Below are 12,400 nucleotides of genomic sequence, written 5' to 3'. Positions count from 1 at the left end.
ACCAGAAGAGGGCATGTGGTTGCTGGGATTTGAACTCAGAACCTCTGGAAGAGCAGTCAGTGCTCTTAACCACTGAGCCGTCTCTCCAGCCCCCTCAGCCTGCTTTCTTATAGCACTCGGGCCCACCAGCCAAGTGTGGTCCTACCCGAGGAGAACTGGCCCCTCCTACATCAACAACAGGCTCTGTAAGTCAATCTGGTGGGGTATTTTTCCAATGAGGTTTCCTCTTCCAAAAAGACTCTAGTTTGTGTCAAGCTGACATAAAACAAGTTGACACAGCTCATGTTCACCAAATCTGCATGTCTTAACAAATACAAACATTTTTTCCTCTCTCCTATGGAGCCGGCTTCCATGAGTGCTCAATTTTTGTAAGTGAGACTTCCTGTCAGAGCATGCTGGCTGGGCATGTGATCTCCTCGGGGGCAGGCACTGGGGGCTGTTAAGCACTGATTGCTACTTCCCCCAAGGTGCTGTTCTTTCCTTCTTTCCTAGCTAGCAATGAACCTGCTCCTGTTGTCTGCCTGGTGGTGGATGGAGGTGAGGGTTGACTGGCCTGGTTGATTCCCCGCATACCACTAACGTGAGACTCGTCACTCTTGCCTGTGGGGTCACTGTGTTCTTATGGACATGAAGTACTCTGGGCATTGTCTACCTACTGTGGACTATTTCAACTATTTCCTGAATCATGAGGCCAGTCCAATCCACCTGCTTTTACACCTTCGAGAATTCCTCTGACCCACATGCGTTCTCTTTCTTATACTCCAGTGAGGCTGTAGAAACATGTATAAATGAGCACACACCCATGGGAATGTACATCTTTTTAAAAGACATGGTCCTACTCTATAGCCCAGGTTGGCCTTTTACCTGTGGTGATCATCTTGTCTCACTACATGAGTTCACTATATTTTTTATGCATGCGTGTGTGTGTGTGTGTGTGTGTGTGTGTGTGTGTGTGTGTGTGTGTGCCTGTGGAGGTTAGAGGATAACTTCCAGGAGTCAGTTCTTTCCTTCTACCATGTGTGTTCTGGGGATTAAACCCAGATTGTCATATTCTATAGCAAACATCTTTAACACACATCTCACCAAACATGGATCAACTTTCTCTTTCTCCTTCCTTCCTTCCTTCTTCCCTCCTTCCTTCCTTCCCTCCTTCCTTGTTAAAGTAAATATTAAAAGGATGGCTTAACCTTTTATTGCCCCCAATGGTCTCACTCCACAGATGCTGCTCTAGTGTAGAACCAAGGACACAGACTCTGTCACTCGGTCCCCAAGCCGCCTTCTCCACAAGGTTCCCTTTCCAGGCGATTCACTCTCCCCACCCTGTTGCTTCTGTCCTGGGTGATACGACCGCCCTGTGTTTCTTTCCTCCACTGCCCCGTACAAATATAACTCCAAAGCCTGGTAGCTTTTCAAGCGGGTTTATATATTAAATTCTCAATCTACAAACCCTCTACACAATAACATTACATCCAATGGACAATGATACAAGCTGCCCTTCTATATGAGATAAAATGACCTACATAAACACTTAAAAATATATCTACCTATGGCCACCTAGATCTAGATCCTCCTTCTCCAGATCCATCTTGATTCCCCCCTTGAATTTCCTCTTTTTCCTCCTCTTCCATTTTCCTAGCCTTTTTCCTGCCTAACTCTCTACTGTCCAATTATATATCACCTTAACATTAACCCATAACTCACTTCTTTCCTTCCTTCCTTCTTCTTCTTCTTCTTCTTCTTCTTCTTCTTCTTCTTCTTCTTCTTCTTCTTCTTCTTCTTCTTCTTCTTCTTCTTCTTCTTCTCTCTCTCTCTCTCTCTCTCTCTCTCTCTCTCTCTCTCTCTCTCTCGGTTTTTGTTCTTTTTTTCTTGAGACAGTTCTCTGTGTAGCCCTGGCTGTCCTGGAACTCACTCTGTAGACCAGGCTAGTCTTGAACTCAGAGATCCACCTGCCTCTGCCTCCTGTGTGCAGGGACTAAAGGCATGAGCCACTGCTGCCAGGTCCTTACATCTTTCTATCCCAAGGTTTGCAGTTAGTATTCTTTACCCAAAAGGCATCCTTCTTTATGACTGTCACCTCTCGCAGTCAACAGTCGTCAGTGCTCTGAGCTGGAGGAAGACTCATAACAAATTACTATTACTGTGGCCAGAGGGTAGAAGGCTGGCCAGTGAGGACTTTCCCCACATTTCTTTTAGTGATGCTTTAAAAGCTGAAGCTCTCTTTTGAACTAAACCTTCTATGGAACTTTGGTATGGGATCCTAACACTGAGGGATGTCTTCAGTCCCTCTGGAGCTAAAGGCATCTCAAGGATGAGAACACAGCAGTTAGGCCAGGGGATTCAGGCCAGGGGATGACCGTGAGGGGCTAGCAAAGGTGGCTTTGAGGAAACAAGTATTTGATTGACTAAAAACTTTATTTTTCCTTTTTGTTGTTGTTTTGTTTTGACTTTTAAGATTTTTATTTATTTATTATATATAAGTACACTGTAGCTGTCTTCAGACACACCAGAAGAGGGCATTAGACCTCATTACAGATGATTGTGAGCCACCATGTAATTGCTGGGATTTGAACTAAGGACCTCTGGAAGAGCAGTCAGTGCTCTAACCACTGAGCAATCTCTTCAGCTTTTTTTTTTGAGACAGGGTCTCTGTGTAGCCCTGGCTGTCCTGAAACTCATTTTATAGACCAGGCTGGCCTCAAACTCAGAGATCTGCTTGTCTCTTCCTTTTGAGTCCTGGGATTAAAGGCATGTACCACCATGTCTGGCTGTTTTTATTTTCATATTTATTTATTGATTTGTATGTGTACTTACCCATGCATGCATATGCAGAGGCCAGAGGTTGATGTTGGGTGTCTTCTTCTATTGCTTAGCCTCTTATTTGTTTGAAACAGAGTATCACACTGAATCAGGAACTTATTGTTTCAACTAGACTGGCTGGCCAACAAGTCCCAGGAATCCTCCTGTCTCTGCCCCTCATGAGGCTCTGGGATTAAAGGAATATACCACCTCCACCCACCCCACTGCTTCTCTCTGGTTGTTCCAGACAAGGTTTCTCTGTGTAGCCCTGGTTATCCTGGAACTCACTTTATAGACCAGGTTGACCTCGAACTCATAGAGATCCACTTACCTCCAGAGTGCTGAGATTAAAGGTGTATATTAACTATGTCCAGCCAGCCTGCTTTTGTACAGCATCCAGGACTGCCAGCAAGGGGTAATACCACGCATAGTGAGCTGGGCTCCCCCTCATTATACATCAAGGAAATGGGCCATAATGGACTTGTTTGCAGGCCAATCTGGTGGGGGCATTTTCTTAGTTGAGGTGCCCTCTTTAAAAGGACTCAAGTTGATATCAAGTTGACATGAAACTAGCCCATATAGCTTACATTTCCCAAATCTGCATGTTTTGACAAATACAAAATGCTTTCCAACCATAAAACCAACCAAAAATGTAGTGATTTTTGAGCATGTGTGAGGATTCCTGTTAAAGAATTTGCTTGTTGGGTATGTGGCATCCTCAGTGTGGTACTGTCTTCTGGGAATGGGGCCATCTTCCTAGCTCTGAGAAATAAGTATTTTTTTCAAGTTCTTCTTCTTCTTCTTCTTCTTCTTCTTCTTCTTCTTCTTCTTCTTCTTCTTCTTCTTCTTCTTCTTCTTCTTCTTTCTTCTTCTTTTTCCTCCTCCTCCTCCTTCTCCTTCTTCTCCTCCTCCTTCTTCTTTAGCTTACACAAAGCAATTTATTAACAGAAAATAACTCGAGAAGTCCTGGTCACAGATGGTAACCACAATGACCACTCTTCCTTCAAGTACTGTCAGGGGGAATAGGGGTGACATCCTCAATCTGCCCAATCTTCATCCCAGAGCGGCAAAGAGCTCTGAGGGCTGACTGGGCTCCAGGACCAGGGGTCTTGGTCCTGTTTCCTCCTGTAGCCCAGAGTTTGATATGCGGGGCAGTGATGCCCAGTTCCTTGCACCTCTGGGCCACATCCTGGGCAGCCAACATGGCTACATACGGAGAGGGCTCATCTTGGTCAGCCTTTACCTTTATCCCACCACTCAGCAGATGGTTTCCTTGACAGAAAGGTCAGTAACATGGACAAAGGTATCATTGAAGGACACAAAGATGTGGCAGACACCAAATACAGCTCTCCTTCAGCCTCCTGAGGTCCAAGGCTGATGACCTGTTCTTCCTTCTTTTCTTTCCCCTTGTGAGGTGCCATTTCTGAACATTGTCTCTAGACTCCTCCACTGGCCAAGTTATTCTTCTAAGATGTGGTGAAATGCACCTTTAATCCTGGAGCTCTGCAGTAAAGGCAGGTAGATCTTTTAAAGTTGATATATGTGGCTTACATAATAAATTCAAGGTCAGCCAAGGCTACCTAGTAACTAACACACACACACACACACACACACACACACACACACACACACGTACACTTTTCATTGTTTTTTCTAACATTATATTACAAACCTGAGAGAATAGTGGTTGATAGTTTTGGCTGACTCCCAGCTCTCTCCTGGATCCCTGATTTCTAGCACGCCTCCACGGTGCAGCCCAGGCTTCCTGATTTGTGGTAACTCCAACTTCATAAACTGGGGATAGGGAGAACATTGCAGGCAGATTCTGGCTACAAAGCCTTTAGGGCAGCTTTGGCTCCTGCTCAAGCTCCAAGAGGATATCAGAGTTTGGAGTTCTCTATAATCCACAAGGCAAGGCCATCATAACAGGGAACCCAATCGCTTTACAGACTTGGGACCCATTGAGCCTGCTCCATGTGTTCACACTGCCCCCTGCTGGCTCTGCTTTGGCATAGCCAGAGGATGTGGACAGGAAGGGTGAAGGTGATGTGCAAGGGGGCTGCCCATTAGCCCTGTCTGAAAGGTGGTGCAGCTCCATTAGAAGGTGTGGGGAGACTGTGAATGTTAAAATCTGACTTGTTCAGCCCCATAAGATCTGAGTCCTCCTTTATCTGTGAGTCGACAACTGTCTCATCTTTCTTCCTGCACTAATGAGACAGAGGAAGGACAATAAAATCTCTTGAAAGCCACAGGAATGGGAACAAAGAGCCATGAGTTTTATGACAAACATTTGGTCCATATAACAACATCCTTCTGGAAACATCTGGCCTGAGGCAAGAATTTGGCCACAAACTGGAGTAGGGTATGAGTTGTCAGACTGCAGCTAATTATTTCTGCCCTCCTTGTGTGAACCTTCAGAGAATGTGGACAGCAGACTCTGGAGGCCAATCACCCAGGCATGGGTGGAAAGATACTCCTTGCTTCAGAGGCTCTGAACTGAGTTGGACATTGCTGGGAGCCAAGAGTTCACTGGGTGTAGACGGATGCTGCCTGCACCACGAAGGCTCCTGGGAGAGGCATGTACTTCTTTTTTCTTACGTCAAGCCAGCCAGAAGAGATGGAGGCACACCAGAGGAGTGCAGTGGGCCCTCACTGCTCCTGTTTCTCAGGGTGGGGGAGCACGGGTCCGATGCTGAAGAAAAATCAGTAAATTAGATCTGGAAGCTTGCAGGTTTCCCTGAAACTTGCAGACTCTCCATTCAAGGGGGTGCTCCCAGGAAGTGAGCATTGCCCTGTTTGGGAGCCTGTCAGGACGGCAGAATCTGAGGCTCCACCCAGATTTACTGAATCAGAACTACATTTTAATCAAGGCTTCCGGGAGACTGCACATTCAAGAACCCACCAAAGCTTCCAATAGAGCAGCTTATAACCTCTGCCCACCGGGATCCTCTGAGGAGTGGGAAGGGTTAAAGTTACTGTCATGGCCACAGCCATATTAAACACAGGAACTCAAGGCTGGAGAGATAGGTCAGCAGTTAAGAGCACTGACTGCTCTCCCAGAGGTCCTGAGTTCAATTCCCAGCAATGTCTGGTGGCTCACAACCATCTGTAATGGGATCTGATGCACTCTTCTGGTGTATCTGAAAACAGATACAATGTACTCATATAAATAAAATAAATTAAAAATAACTCAAGCAAAACAACAAACAAACCCAAAACAACAAACAAACCCAGAAAACCCACAGGAACTAATATGGTCAGTCCAGAATAACCTCAATGTTGTTACCGTAGCTGAAGGTGACCTTGAACTTCAGCTCCTCCTGCCTCCATGTCCCAAGTGCTACAGACATAGACCACAGTACCAGTTTATATAGTTGTGGAGATTGAACGCAGGCCTGGCCTTGTGTGAGCCACATTCCCATCCCTGCATGTGTGTGGTCTGGTGCACCAGCTAGGTATCAACGTGTTTCCAAGCTCCCCAGTGACTTGATGGAACTGGCTTTGCCAGCAGGCCATGCTATGTGGGTAAACCTGTTGTAGTCTAGAGACCTTAATCCAGCTAGTTTTCTCTTCTAGTTAAAAGAATTAAAAGTAAGACAGGAAGCAGCAGCAGAGAAATTTCAAAGACAATAGGAACAGCAAGTTGAAAAAAGGTGTGAGGACCCTCTAGCAAAGCAGGGTGTGAAGGAGACTCAGAAAGCCAAAATAAATCTAGTCTCTTCTAGAATACTGGTTATTTATTTATTCATTTTATGTATGAGGGCTCTATCTGCATGTACACCTGCAGACCAGAAGAGGGCATCGGATCCCATTATAGATGGTTGTGAGCCACCATGTAACTGCTGGGAATTGAACTCAGAACCTAACCACTGAGCCATCTCTCCAACACCTAGAGTACTGTTTTGTTTGTTTCTTTGTTTTAAATCTCTGCAGAGTTTCCTCCCCTGGTTTAGGGATGATCAGTTTGAAGAAAGATAGGATGGTTGGTAGGACCATAACTGTGTGTAACAACACATCCTGATCCAGCCTGGAACTTACTGAGCTAGACCATCAGCAGGGCTCCTTTACTACATAGTCATGGTCCCCTTTTCCCCCTGTGTGTCTACCATGGAGTCTGTCAGTTCGTAATCAATCAAGTCTACCTGGTGGCTCCCCCTAGTGACTGCATAAAGAAGGAACAGGTTGGGATTGGAACTTGATGGTGCCTATCTACAGTTCCCCAGCATCTCCAAGCCCAGGAACGTTCTAGTAACTATATAGCCAAGCTTGTCTCTGCTTTGTCCTCGGGCCTCACAGTTTTAGAAGCTCTGGTATGGAGCAGAATGTCAAGTTCTACACTGTCCAGCTAAAAAACACCGTTACAAACAACACAGAAACCATGAGAAGTGTTATGTGAGGCTTTCAATCGCCATTTATTTTTTGTTTTCTGTCAGGGTTTTACTATGTTTTAGCCATTCTCCTGCTTCAGTCTCCTGAGTGCTGGAATGAAAGGACTGTGCCACACTACCAAGATATAGGCATCATTATTTTTACCTTATCTGTTAGAAACTTTAAAATCTACCATTTATTGCTGCTTAGAGTCAAAGGGCCAGGAAATGGCCAGCATGAACCTGCTTCTGAATCCCTTTGACTCTTTCTGCAGATGCTCAGCCTCTAATGTTGGCATTATGTAGTTTTTCACTGTGATCCAGGCATGGGAGAGGCACAGACAGGGGAGGGGAGGAGAAATGATGCTGTGAGAATTCAATTTCTCCATAGTAAGAAAAAGGAAGAAAAAAAAAAAAGATAAGAGAACAGATGTATGTTTGTAGAGATGCTGGGTACTTCTAACAATAGTCAGAAGTTCTGGGTGACCCAGAGCCACAAGGAGAGAGGAGTATGTCTTCTCTGGGGAAAGACTTAGCAGGTCAAAGTAGATTGCCTGTGATATCTTTTTTTTTTTTTTTTTTTTTTTTTTTTGAGACAGGGTCTCACTATGTAGCTGTCTTAGTCAGGGTTTCTATTCCTGCACAAACATCATGACCAAGAAGCAAGTTGGGGAGGAAAGGGTTTATTCAGCTCACACTTCCACATGCTGTTTATCACCAAAGGAAGCCAGGACTGGAACTCAAGCAGGTCAGGAAGCAGGAGCTGATGCAGAGGCCATGGAGGGATGTTACTGGCTTGCTTCCCCTGGCTTTCTCAGCCTTTTTTCTTATAGAACCCAGGTCTACCAGCCCAGGGATGGCACCACACACAATGGGCTGGGCCTTCCAACCTTGACCACTAGTTGAGAAAATGCCTTACCCATGGATCTCATGGATGCATTTCCTCAACTGAGGCTCCTTTGTGATAACTCCAGCTTGTGTCAAGTTGACACAAAATCAGCTAGTACAGTAGCTCTGGCTAGACTGGAACTTGTATAGAGTGGGCTGTCCTTGAAACCACAGACTTAAATAGAATTAAAGGTGTGTACCACCACACCTGAGTACAATGTAGTTCTTGAAAATGGGCACTTTTTGTAAGTTGCCCTAGGGACACGGGAGAAAGAGAAGGAATAGGGTAGGGTGGGGGTTGTAATTCGGAGGGCTATTCAATTAGATGCTGGATTTTCACTATGGGAAATGTTACCTATAGTATAACATGAATACCAGAAAATATAATTTCACTTTTTAAGTTTTGTGTGTGTGTGTGTGTGTGTGTGTGTGTGCCTGTGGAAATCAGAACAGGGTATTGGGTCCCGTTCAGCTAGCGTTCCAGGCTGTGGTGAGCTGCCTGACACTGATGTGGGTATCAGGAACTGAACCTGAGTCTTGTGCAAAAGCAGTCAGCACGCTTAACCACCGAGCCACCTCTCAAGGCCCAGGCATCCAATCTTCACATTGTGCTTTATTCAGAGAGATCTGACAAGGCAGTGGATTTAGTGTCTTTACAAACCTGCCTTACACTCATCTCTAGCCAGGAGACATTATGAGTGGGAAGCAGGTATGAAGACGGTCTCTGCCTCTCTGGTAAGGTGTCCCACATTTCTGAGGTTTTTGATGTCTGTGCCTTTCTTGTCATTATCTCTTGTTCCCTTTCCTTACTCTTCCGACATCTTGGACTTTGGCAGCTTCTTCAAATACAAGTCTAATTACAGCTTTCTGCTATTAACCTCATAATTCCCCCGGGGCCCCTGGACTGTGTATGGTTGATGCAGAACAAACTATTGACAGTTTGTGTTAAGCTAAACAGGAGGATTCCTTTCTACAGTAGAGAATACAAATGTCTTTACACTATCGGACATACAAATGCCACCGTCTGTTCCCTGTCTCTTCTCAATAGGAGCATGTTTGAGGAGCCTGTTAGTGAAAAGTACAATTTAAAAAAATGCATTCATTCTGTTGGAGAAAGAAGAGTCACTAGCCACAAATGCTAGAAGGTTGCCTAGCAGAGGTGTGGCAAATAGCATGCTGTTGAGGACCAAGTCTCCTAACAACCCAGACCTGAAATCTTTCCCATTTTAAATAAAGAAAAAAATGTATATATATGGTAGTTGTCTTCAGACACACCAGAAGAGGGCATCAGATCCCATTACAGATGGTTGTGAGCCACCATGTGGTTGCTGGGATTTGAACTCAGGACCTCTGGAAAAGCAGTCAGCGCTCTTAACCACTGAGTCATCTCTCCAGCCCTTAACATTTTTTATTTTGCTATTTTACATGTATGAGTGTTTTACCCGATGGTGTGTCTGTGCACCACCTGCATACAGAGCCCACAACAGTTAAGAGTGTCAGATCCCCTGGAAACTGGAGTTACAAACAGTAACTGCCACATGGGTGCTAGGAATTGAACCCGAGACCTTTGAAAGAGCAGTCAGTGTTCTTAACTGCTGAGCCACTCCAACCTGGTAGTAATTTTTTATTCCACATTTTATTTTATTTTGGTGCTGGAGGCTGGACCAGGGCATGTACTTGTTAGGCAAGTACTTTATCACCGAGAAAATCCTGAATCCCTTAGAAATATTCTTTACAAGTTGCTTTCTTAGGTCAAAATTGAGTAACTTCCATGATTTTATCTATTGGTATAAAATCAAGGTCCACAATTAAAAAAAAATAGTGACAGGAAATGGGGGAACTCTGAAATGTGATCCTGGGCATTCTTGGGTCTTGGTCGTCCACACCTTCCAAAGCCTACATACACTCTCCACTCATCTTGCCAAAGGGTTTACAGAAAATGGGAGAGAGGAAGGCTCAAGCACAAGGCTTTTGGAGGTGATTAAACTTCTCCTGGCTGAGTCAGTGCTTGGCCCTGGAAGACCCTTTGCTCAGGTTAAGACAGACCCAAGGGAGAGAAAAACCACTAAGCTGGGAGTGACATTGCAAGTCTGTAAACCAGCGCCTGAGGGCAGAGGCAGGAAGGTCAGGCATTTAGGGTTGAGAGGAGCCCAGGTGACAGGAGACCCTTGTCTCAAGAAAGGGAGCAGAGAAGGAGCCACTACTATTGTGCAACTAGCCCAGCCTGACCCTGACTCACATGATGCTCGCTTGGCTGTTAACTAAGGCACAGGAGATGCACGTGACAAGCACCATTTCTACCATGCTCCGCCCCCATTTGTCTGTACGGCTGTTTAGGAAGTGACAAAAAATGTTGCCCACCTTACTTCAGATTCTTGGCCTGCTTCTCTGGAGAGGATGGGTTTGTGTAAACTGGTCATATCTGGTATTTGTCTGCAAGGTTGGTTTAACATCACTCCTGAGAGGAAATTAGTGTCCTGCACATTACCACTAAGACGCATGCTTTGATGCAGACACAGGATCTAGGAGAGCCCTGTGTGTGTTTGTGTGTGTGTGTGTGTGTGTGTACCCATGTGGAAGCTAGAGGTAAACATCAGACGCTTTCCTCTATTTGAGCTCTACACTGTTCTTTAATGAAGGTTTCTCAACTGGCGTACTACTATACAGAAAGGAAGAGCAGCCAGACAGTAGGCCCCGGAGGTCCTCCCAATCTTTGCCTTCTAGCAGCAGAATTTATAGTCATGGGCTACCACACCTGGCTTGGGTGCTGGGGATCTAAACTGAGGTTCCCAAGCTTGTGCAAGCACTGTATCCCCAGGGTCATCCCCTCCACCCCAGATGCGCCCTCGTTTCACACAGAAAACCCTCACCAGTCAGAGCACACACAAGCACTCTACATTTTTTGGTCTTTATTTTTTTTTAAGTAAAGAAATTCCATTGAATCAAAGATAACAAAATTACAGTTTTTTTTTTTTTTTTGTAATGATCTTTGTTCACCACCACGGATTCAAAAGTAATGTGAGAACATAAAACAATCAAGGACGCCATTATTTAGTATAATTTCTTAATAAAGGTAAATATCCTCATATTTAGAAAAAATTGCATTGCTAATTGCAAGTCCGAAACTCCTGCTGCTGGAGGAGTCAAAAGACACAGCAGCCCAGGGGTTTTCGGAGCATGAACTCCAAAATACAGTGTTTCCAGGGCAGCATCTGGAGTTCCGTGAAACCCAGAGAGGACAAAACGAAACGCATTAGAATCAGGAATGTGAAAGTGATGGTTCTCAAAAAAATCAATCCGGAAGCAGATCTGCCAACGTAAGACTGTAGTCAGTTGGAGTCTACCTGGGAAAAGGAGGGAGGCAAACTGGTCCCTCCCCCGCCCCAGCCCTGGTCACTAAGGCAGTGGGGGAAAAGCTGCAAGCTCAGGTATAGTGAAGGTCTGCCTGAGGCTGCAGGAGAGAGCCAGGTCACCTGGAACGGGTGTGGAGAGGTAACAGAATTCTACATGGATTTGTGCTTTAGGAAAACTAAAGAGGCTAAAATGAAGACCGAAGTGCGTTTAGCGCCTATTGCCAGGAACTATACACGAGAGCAGCCTGGGAGAGCGGTGGCTGGCCCTGGGGACCAAGGAGGTCAGCAATGATTGTAGGTGATGTTGACTGCTCTGTGTGTGTGGTCTGGGGGCAAAATGTCCACCTAGACTAAGGGATGTCTACAGGCGTTAGAAGTGGACTGTCCCCAATTTATGGCAACAGAAGATTTCTTGGCTGATGGGGACCAGTTATGGATTTCATTACTAGTTGTCAAGGGTCTAGTAAAAAGTTGTGAACTTTCTGAAACTCACCATGTCAGTCTTAATCTACCAATTAGAAATTGATTTCAGCTTCTTCATTAGACGTTGGTGAAAACGCTACCCTACCCTACATATATACCAGGAAAAAAAAAACAGCTGGAAAACATGGCGGACGGACTCTTCTGAAAGAGACAGCTGTCTGTGTTCTGGGTGCCTGGGGACTATTGGCAAGCGGCGCTCTGTGGCCGGTTTCTAAGGACCACTTCAGGAGGCTGCTGGGCTGCCGCACATGGAGGTACGGTTTAGGAAAACCGACCCCAGACAGAGGGGATACAGTCCTCTGCTCAGATAACAGGTAGAAGAAACCTGGCCCTCAATGGCTTGGCTTCTAAATGCCAAGCAGACCCCTTTCGGAAGCATGTGAGTGATCTAATGTGGCTTTGAAGGAGAGTAAGGCCAAGAAGACGGGTGGAGGGGCTTGTTCCAGATCACTCGTGTTGTTGGGGTGAGAGGTGGCGGTGATGTCATAGGAGCCTCCAGGCCACCTGAGGAAA

The 12,400-nt window shown here is 45.5% G+C and overlaps 1 pseudogene across 1 annotated transcript; it reads right to left on the bottom strand.

Moving 5' to 3' along the window:
- Positions 1–3,766: 3,766 nt before the first annotated feature.
- Positions 3,767–4,217, bottom strand: LOC308419255 (small ribosomal subunit protein uS11-like; annotated as a pseudogene). The gene has a single exon. The product of its transcript is annotated as a small ribosomal subunit protein uS11-like (transcript).
- Between the last annotated feature and the right edge of the window lie 8,183 nt (positions 4,218–12,400).

Source organism: Micromys minutus, assembly GCF_963924665.1.
Source record: "Micromys minutus genome assembly, chromosome: 3".
In the NCBI taxonomy this organism is placed as follows: Eukaryota; Metazoa; Chordata; class Mammalia; order Rodentia; family Muridae; genus Micromys; species Micromys minutus.
Note: the sequence above shows the minus strand (reverse complement) of the source record. Positions and strands in the feature narration are given on the sequence as shown.